Source organism: Polypterus senegalus, chromosome 4 (assembly GCF_016835505.1).
Source record: "Polypterus senegalus isolate Bchr_013 chromosome 4, ASM1683550v1, whole genome shotgun sequence".
In the NCBI taxonomy this organism is placed as follows: domain Eukaryota; kingdom Metazoa; phylum Chordata; class Cladistia; order Polypteriformes; family Polypteridae; genus Polypterus; species Polypterus senegalus.
The window spans coordinates 244,813,560-244,822,752 of NC_053157.1; positions in this window are offsets into that span (position 1 = coordinate 244,813,560).

The following is a 9,193-nucleotide window of genomic DNA, read 5'->3' on the forward strand; positions in this document are numbered from 1 at the left end:
AGGTCGTAGTTTAGGACAAACGCCATATCTTTCTCAGATTTATCTCAAAGTGTCATTTTCTCCTCTTTTAAGTCAGTGGGAAACTGATGTGTTATACTATTTGAAATTGGAAAAAATCAAATACTCAGTTAAAGGATCCGTACAGACTTTTTTCAAAACATGGCAGGATCTAATCAGTAATATTTAAAAATAAGTTCATAAAGCACAGAGAATTTATTAATTTAGGTATGTTTACAAGCCTTACATTTCATGTCATTTGCCTTGCTATCTCTCTCAGGGGTGGGGATCGATTTGTCCATAACTCAATTTTTCTTTTTGTAAAAACTTGATTGGTTTGTATAGATTGCAATAAAATTAATAAAATAAATAAATAAATAAATAAATAATTGTCATTTTCTTTTTCTGTGTAAAATAGTAGTAATAGCCAATCAGGTGTTTTATTAGGGATGGAGTTCTGGACAAATCTAATCACTACAGACAAATTCTCAATGTCACAGCGATCCCTGGTACCATCACTTTTAATGCAAAAATTCAGGAGTCTCATCTTTTTCATATTTGGTCCTGATATCTTTTACCACCATTTTGGCAGGAGTCTCAATTATTTCATTTCGAATTACATTAGATGTGTATTTTGCGTTGTCTGGGATGTATTTTACAATTTCTGCAAGTTTTACATCTTTTTGATTGTGTAATCAAAGAACTTAAGGAAAAGTCCGTCCTCCCCACCTTCGTGATTGTGACCACGCAGAGCCAGTTCATTGACTGCAAGGAACTGAACGGCCTCCCCAATGCTTTTCACATAATATCTATTCTTTTCTATCTGGGTTGGACCTAGTAGTTGAAATATGCTTTCACCCGTCTCTGCCCGGCGTCGATACTCTTGCCATGCAGACATGGCTTGACGTGCGGGATACTAGACGCGTGTTTGTGGAAGCCGCCACCATCTTTTTCCAGAGCTTTTTTCCAATTAGTGTAGCCGTGTTTGGTGAACATGTCCTCGCGGTCCGAATTGGAAACACTAAATTTGCGGCAGTCTAAGCAAAAGCTGGCATCACGGACAACAAAATATTCAAGCCATGGTCGAGACTGATACCAGCTTACACTAAAACATCCGAGTGTCTTTCCGAATGCGCGCTTGGGATAATTAATGAAAATGGGCTGGGATGGGCTATCCATATTTAAGTCAGGCAGACCGGACTGTATATTTTGTTGAAGGCAGAGATTTGGAGTACCCGACGCAGGCGCACAGCTGGAGGATTGTGTAGGCTTATCTACATTTTCTGGAGTTTCAGTTCCCGACGTGGGTGCGCTGTGCTCCGTGTTGGTAGCAGCGGTGCTGGGCTCAGCCGTGGAGCTAGCAGCTTGCGGAGGGACAGAGTCTGAAGATGTCTGCTTTTTAATAAGCCACCTATGCATCGCCTTTGGTGTTGCCAACCAGAAAATAAAAGAAGAATTGAACGTATACGCTGTTTTAATTAAAGAATGCGGTCAACAGGTTCAAAACGTGCTGCAAAATGTGCGGCGAACTGAACTGTGAAAATCAAATGTTTTTCTTCTCCAGAGTTTTCATTAGACAGATAAAGCATTTTGCAGGGTTGGGCACGATTTGTCTCTGGGGGTGGCTGTGACCGATAATGTTTATTATATTATACAGATAAAACTTTAACTTCATTTAAATTATCTATATTCTTCACTGGGGGTGTCTTTAAGGATAGAATAATTAAACATGTACTACGAAGATATTTCAATTCTCTTTAAACGTTTTGAAGAATCGGCGCTAAGCTTACAGATGGCTTAACTTCTATTACAGAGCTGATTGTATGGCGATCGGTTACTTGGGGAAAGAAAAGCACTGACTGCAGTGACGGCTACGCCAATATATATTGAATATAAAACAGAAAGATAAAATAACAACACAGCTAAAAACGCAGCGACAAATTTCGGCAAAAGTGAAATGCTTGTATCATGAGCACGAGGTGGCTATGCAGTGTCTGCAACGGACGTAGCCATCCACTGTGCATAAGCTACCTTACTGACGGGCGGGCGAAGGAGCCACCGATTCTTCCTCTGCCCAGTGCCACCACAAGCTTAGAGCCGCCCCTGATTGTACTGCTGCAATAAATTATTTCATCGAAGTGAAACGCAATCACTACGCCGTGAAACACATGTTTAATAACGTGCTTTAACTCCTATCATCATGAAAATGACATCACGTATACATCTCAGTATTTTAGTTATTCAGAGAGCTGTAATATCACGAATGTAATGGATTCTGTGTCCAGTTGGAGGAAGAGAGCCGGTTTAAAAAGCAAGTAGTGATTCACACACATAGATCACATACGAGTAGAAGATCAAATACAAAACAAAGCATTTAACGTGCTACTTTAATTACGATGTGATTTGAGAAACTGGTTAATTAAATGATTTTAAGATGAAATTTTAAAATTTTTGAAATTTTGTTTCTCATGGTCTGAGAGTCCTTCAGGTGCCTTTTGGCAAACTCCAGGTGGGCTGTCATGTGCCTTTTACTAAGGAGTGGCTTCCGTCTGGCCACTCTACCATACAGGCCTGATTGGTGGATTGCTGCAGAGATGGTTGTCCTTCTGGAAGGTTCTCCTCTCTCCACAGAGGACCTCTGGAGCTCTGAAAGAGTGACCATCAGGTTCTTGGTCACCTCCCTGACTAAGGCCCTTCTCCCCTGATCGCTCAGTTTAGACGGCCGGCCAGCTCTAGGAAGAGTCCTGGTGGTTTCGAACTTCTTCAACTTACGGATGATGGAGGCCTCTGTGCTCATTGGGACCTTCAAAGCAGCAGAAATTTTTCTGTAACCTTCCCCAAATATGTGCCTGGAGACAATCCTGTCTAGGAGGTCTACAGACAATTCCTTGGACTTCATGCTTGGTTTGTGCTCTGACATGAACTGTCAACTGTGGGACCTTCTATAGACAGGTGTGTGCCTTTCCAAATCATGTCCAATCAACTGAATTTACCACAGGTGGACTCCAATGAAGCTGCAGAAACATCTCAAGGATGATCAGGGGAAACAGGATGCACCGGAGCTCAATTTTGAGCTTCATGGCAAAGGCTGTGAATACTTACTTACATGTGATTTCTCAGTTTTTGTATTTTTAATAAATTTGCAAAAATCTCAAGTAAACGTTTTTGACGTTGTCATTATGGGGTGTTGTGTGTAGAATTCTGAGGAAAAAAATGAATTGAATCCATTTTGGAATAAGGCTGTGACATAACAAAATGTGGAAAAAGTGATGCGCTGGGAATACTTTCTGGATGCACTGTATGTATATATGGCACCCTGCCCAGGGTTTTTTTCCTACCTTGAACCCTGTGTTGGCTGGGATTGGCTAGGATTTGATAATAGATGGATGGAGATATATATATACACAGACACACACACACAGACGGAGTGTCATCAGTGACATGTCGCTTATTACTCAGACAAGCAAGCAAGAATTTCACTGCACATGACAAAAAATACCATAATATGTGATAAAGTCTCACTACAGCTGTGTGGTCTTAAGAATACTGTAGTTGGGAGAAACACAAATCACCACACATATTCAAATCTGCAAACATTTTATTAGAAACAATCTTTTGCATTTTTTTTTCAGTTAAATGAAGACAATATTAAAGTGTTTCAGGAGAGCAGACACGTCCTTCTCTGACTGCGGTCTTAAATCTTTCTTCAAGCAACTTTATATGTTCCTGAATAAGAAGGTAATATTGTGTTAAACGTTAGCCAATGAAAACATGAATGTTGGTGTCTTTACCATAAAAGCAGATTCGCCATCAGATATTCTGTCTTCATCTTCTGTTACTCAGTTTGGCTGATTTCTTTTTCCTTAGGAGAGAATTGATGACAATTATTTCTATATTAAAGAGTCAAGTAATTTTCCTAAGACTGAATTACAACAAATGTGATTTAAACGCACACAAAAAATAAATAAATAGATAGATAAATAAATAAACATAGAAAGAAAGAAAGAAAGAAAGAAAGAAAGAAAGAAAGAAAGCTAAACAAAGTTTTCAATTACTATATGAGGTTTCAGTCACTAAACAGTCTTTGCTGTTGCTAACACAGATACAATTCTTATAAATCTTTTGGTTAAAATAAAATTAAAACACAAAGTCTAACCACTTTTTATTACTTTTGTTCCAGATTTGACTCTCTTCACCTCTTCTCTTATTCACAGTATCATATATTGATCTCTTACTATCGTCATAAAGAGATGTCCTTAGATATGTAACAATAAATCAGATAATCCCCCATAACATCCATACACTGCTTGTCAAGATTGTGTGAAATGTGGGAGACCCTTAAGTTGGCCCAAAGTAATCCTCTCAGCCCGAGGGTCTTCATAACCCGTCATATTTGACCAACACACACAGATTGCTCTCCTCAGAGTAACAGAATTCAGTAGCCCAACATGTCCCTCTAAATCCGTTTGATCTTATATGTCCCATCCTGTCACTCAGCCTTCAAAATGAACTCCAACTGTAATGTCAGCCATCAAACATCCAAACTAACAACTCTCTTTCCATGACACTGTAACAGAGTGTACCAGTAATCCCACCTCACACTGAGACCCCCCAAGTCCTGCCTGCTCAGCAGGGTCTCCTTTTCATGCTGATCTGCAGCTCGGAGTTTGCACTGCTGGCTTCTCGAGAGTTGATGGCTCAATGACAGAGTCCCCTGACTGTCGGTACTCGATGTTCCTGTAAAAAGACAATCAAACCACGAAGGAGAATCTTTAAGGAGTCGTCCCATTTTCTTATTCAGTGATCAGCTCCTTAGCCTGCTTGAGGTGGTCCTGAGTGGTCCAGGAGATGTTATTGGTGCCACGGCCCACCTGCCAAGTTGTTTGCCTGCCTATGGTAAAGTCATCCCTGATGGAGGATCACAGGAATCATGGGAAAGAGGGGTCCTTTCATCGGAGCAACGTTTCAGCCGTGGCATGGCCAAATGGGGAGGCAGCTAGATGGATGAGGTCTCCAGGACTCTAAAAATATCCAAACCTAATTATGTCATATCATCTACTGTTAAACTGTACTTCTAAAATGTTTATTATTATGCTGTATTAAGGAATTGTTCTGTTCTGTGTATTGTATTGTATTGACCCCCTACTTTTGACACCCACTGCACGCCCAACCTACCTGGAAAGGGGTCTCTCTTTGAACTGCCTTTCCTGAGGTTTCTTCCATTTTTCCCTACAAGGTTTTTATTGGGAGTTTTCCTTGTCTTCTCAGAGAGTCAAGGCTGGGGGGCTGTCAAAAGGCAGGGCCTGTTAAAGCCCATTGCGGCACTTCCTGTGTGATTTTGGGCTATACAAAAATAAACTGTATTGTATTGTATTGTATTATGTGACATGAGACTGCAGCCCACCGGCGTAGAGAAACAGAATATGTGAGAGCTGCAGGTTCACATTGGCATAGTGAGAAATGCTGGTAGAGAGGCTTTACAGTTTGAAACACAAAGGAAAGTTCGGACTAAAAACAACAACCACATCTTTATGAACAGAAGGCCCAGTGAAGAAATATTCAGAGATGTAGTCCTGAAAATCAAAGAGTGAACAAGTTTAATAAACTGTACTCATGTTCACAGAGTTGTGAAGATTTAACTCAGGCAACACCTCAGCCACTATAATCTGATTTATTGTGAGAATAAGACAAACTAAATACGTGTGTAAGTGAAATGATATCAAATATCTACAGTAACAGATAAGCCAAGTGGGATCTGAAAGGAGTGAAATGGTTGGAAGCCAATAAACCTTCACTTCTAATCACGTGTCTACAGTCCAGAGCTGCAGGTCACAAGTTAAGTCGAAATATCAAACCTTCATATCCACTCAAGTTCAGGTTTACACGACTGATCTTAAAAACACAACACATCGTGTAAGAATACAAGGCTTCACCCTTTTATTAATGAGAATAAAATATCTATAAGGTCAACAACAATGTAATTAACTGCCGTTATCCAAAAAAACAAAACAGTCACTTCAGATATTTAAATAAACTTTTAGGAACATAATTTTGTAAACTAACTCATGTTTAGTAAAGTGTTGTCCAATGTGTTAAATTCTCGACTTTCACAGTAAATGTAATTTAGTTTCTTGGTCACAATAATTCAAATCTCCCAGTTCAGCTGGTCTGATCATTAAAGTCAGGCTCTCAGCATTAAGGCACTGCGATGGTTTGTTAGTAGAATTCACCTGCAGAAATAATGAAACACTCGTGAAAATGTCTGTCTGGTAAAATGAATTCCTGGTTTCTTCAAATCTCAGAGGTTCTCACCAAGTTTCAGTTGTCCTCTGCCTCCTAGTAATACGAGTTATATTTAAAAATCATTCACAAGAGCATCAGACAAATTCCCTCCGCTGTGCTACTGCATGTCCAGCACGACGGGCTCACCGTGTCCTTCTTTATGGTGTGTGTGTCACCAAGAAAGAGCTCATCCTCCAGGCATCAGGGTGAGGAGGTGCCTTTTCTCCCGTTACGTGATTTCGTCTGCCGCCCCTCACTTACACGCGTTACACTGGGAGGCAAATGCAATGGAGAATACCGACAATGTACACCTTCAGAAGTGGAATAAATCGACTGTACACTGAAGCATTCCATCGTCAAACATAAAACACAAAGGAGAACATTTCAGGTAAACGATTAGTTTTGTTAATTATAAACACTGCAACAAAACTAGTACAGTGGAACCTCGGGTCATGACCGTAATTTGTTCCTAAACTCTGGTTGCAACCCAATTTGGTCGTGACCCGAAGTAATTTCCCCCATAGGATTGTATGTAAATACAATTAATCCATTCCAGACTGTACAAGTTGTATGTAATTTTTTTTAAAGATTTTTTGAAGCACAAAAATAGTTAATTATACCATAGAATGCACAGTATAATAGTAAACTAAATTTAAAAATATTGAATAACACTGAGAAAACCTTGAACAGAGAAAACTAACATTGCAAGAGTTCATGCTACTGTCTTACGAACCGCTCTCTGTAAACACTTTTTTTAATGAGTTTTAAGCACAGGGAAAGAAATAAAAATTTGAAAATCCTTAATTTATACAAAAACTAACCATAAACTACCAAGAAAACTAACCTTGCATGAGTCGAGTTCTGGCATGAAGGAAGTGAGGAGGAAGCTGGGTGGAGAGGAGGTTACAGTTATGAGGGAGAGTCCCCTCTGCGCGATGCATGTCTGACCGAGAGCAATGTACAGTACAGGGAGCGACTGAACACGTGCGGAAATCATCGGTGCATACGAACTGGAAGGGAAACTGGCTTGTTCGTCACCCGAGTGTGTGGTCGTGAACAGATACAAAAGTTTGGCGAACTTTTTGGTCGTAACCCGATTTGTACGTGTTCTGAGACGTTCGTGGACCTATTTTCCACTGTACATGTGTTGTTACTCTTTTATTTATTCTCAACAAACATTACATATCTACATGGGAAATGAATATGGGTAATATGTTTACATTAATTCTGATTAAAATACACTCTCAAAATATATTAATGAAAAAATTGAGACTCATTGGCCTTTTATCACAAAGCGTGTGTGCTCTCATTTAGGACACAATGCATTGTTAACGTCACGCACTCTCTACTGACGCGATGTCACAAAGACAAAGAAACAGTGCCGTCCATGAAACTCACAGCCACCTTGATTTCTGACCTTATGATTAGTTGTCAATATCATATAAATAAAGTCATTTTAACAAAATAGATAGATAGATAGATAGATAGATAGATAGATAGATAGATAGATAGATACTTTATTAATCCCAAGGGGAAATTCACACAAGATGACAAGTCTGCTACAATCAGTTCAATAAACACTACATTTAAAATGTTTGCATATACAGAATATAAAACAGAATATCAATGAAGCAGGACTCGTGAGTTTTAATGAATAATATGTGACACTGAGAAATTATAATTCATAATAACTGGAACAAGTAAAAACTACAGCGTCATAAAATGGGCACTGTAAATGTAGGCATTTCAATATCGATTTAAGAGCTAGCACTTACAGAACTGATCAGCAAAGTTAGAAAACCTCGGGCGTGACAGGATTGTTGCACCTGTGCCATCATTGCCTCTTCTGGGATGGTGGGCCAAACCGTGTGCAGTCTTTGCAATACCTAGAAAGAAGCTTTTGGGAGAAAAGAATGTTTAGTTAATGGATGGATCCAAATTCCTTTCAGATCTTTATCTAATCCCTCTTTCTGTCACGTCTTTATCTCCTTTCACGTTGCTACAGTTTGTATAGATAAAACTGCATACTCTTGTGACTCTTGTTCCTCCTCCTGTTTTAGAAATAAAGAGGTTAGTGGTGAAGTAGGATCCCGGACGGCTTTCTTTGCCCACATGTCTGCTTGCGGATTTCCCTCACTCACTGGATTCGTTTTCCCCGTGTGAGTTTGACACTTCACTATCACAAGTGCGGCTGTCAAATGAGATGTTCCTCCCTGTACTAAGATGGAATGTACAGCATGTGGTACCTTAGCAGTTAGTGGACTCATGAGAACAACATCTGAGCGGTAATATGGCCTCTGTGGTTACAGCAGCTGCTCTCAAACAGGCCGGGATTGTAGCAGTCACTGGATTCAGTTTTATTTTATTTTTCTTAATATGGGACCAGTCCTTGTCTATCTCCTTGTTGTTGAGTTAATACTGCAGTCATACACCCCCCTTTCTTGTCCACGAACACAGTGAAAGGACGAGACTAGTCCGGAAGTCTTAACGCAGGCACAGACATCAAAATTTATTTTATATCAGTTAAAGCAAGAGTTCCCAAACTTTTTTCGGCTGCAGACCCCTTTACCAAAAACTTTTAAAACCATCGACCCCCTAGTCATTTACTTTACTTACTCAAATTAATAAATTTGTACAGTACTCGAAATTAAATATTTCACTAGATATCAAACTTTTCATTTTAATCACTTGTAATTAATGATTGAAAAAGATAAAAGGACTACGGAATATGGCATTATCTTGTGCAACATTTAATATCGAAACCTGCACTAACGAGTTTTTTTAACATTTTTGACATTTATGAAATAAATATGTAAATTCAAAATAAGTGCAAATAGTCCAAGCTGTACTGTCTGTATTTCTTTTTTGGTTCAGTCATATTATTATCTGAAGAAATAAAAACTATTAACAAACA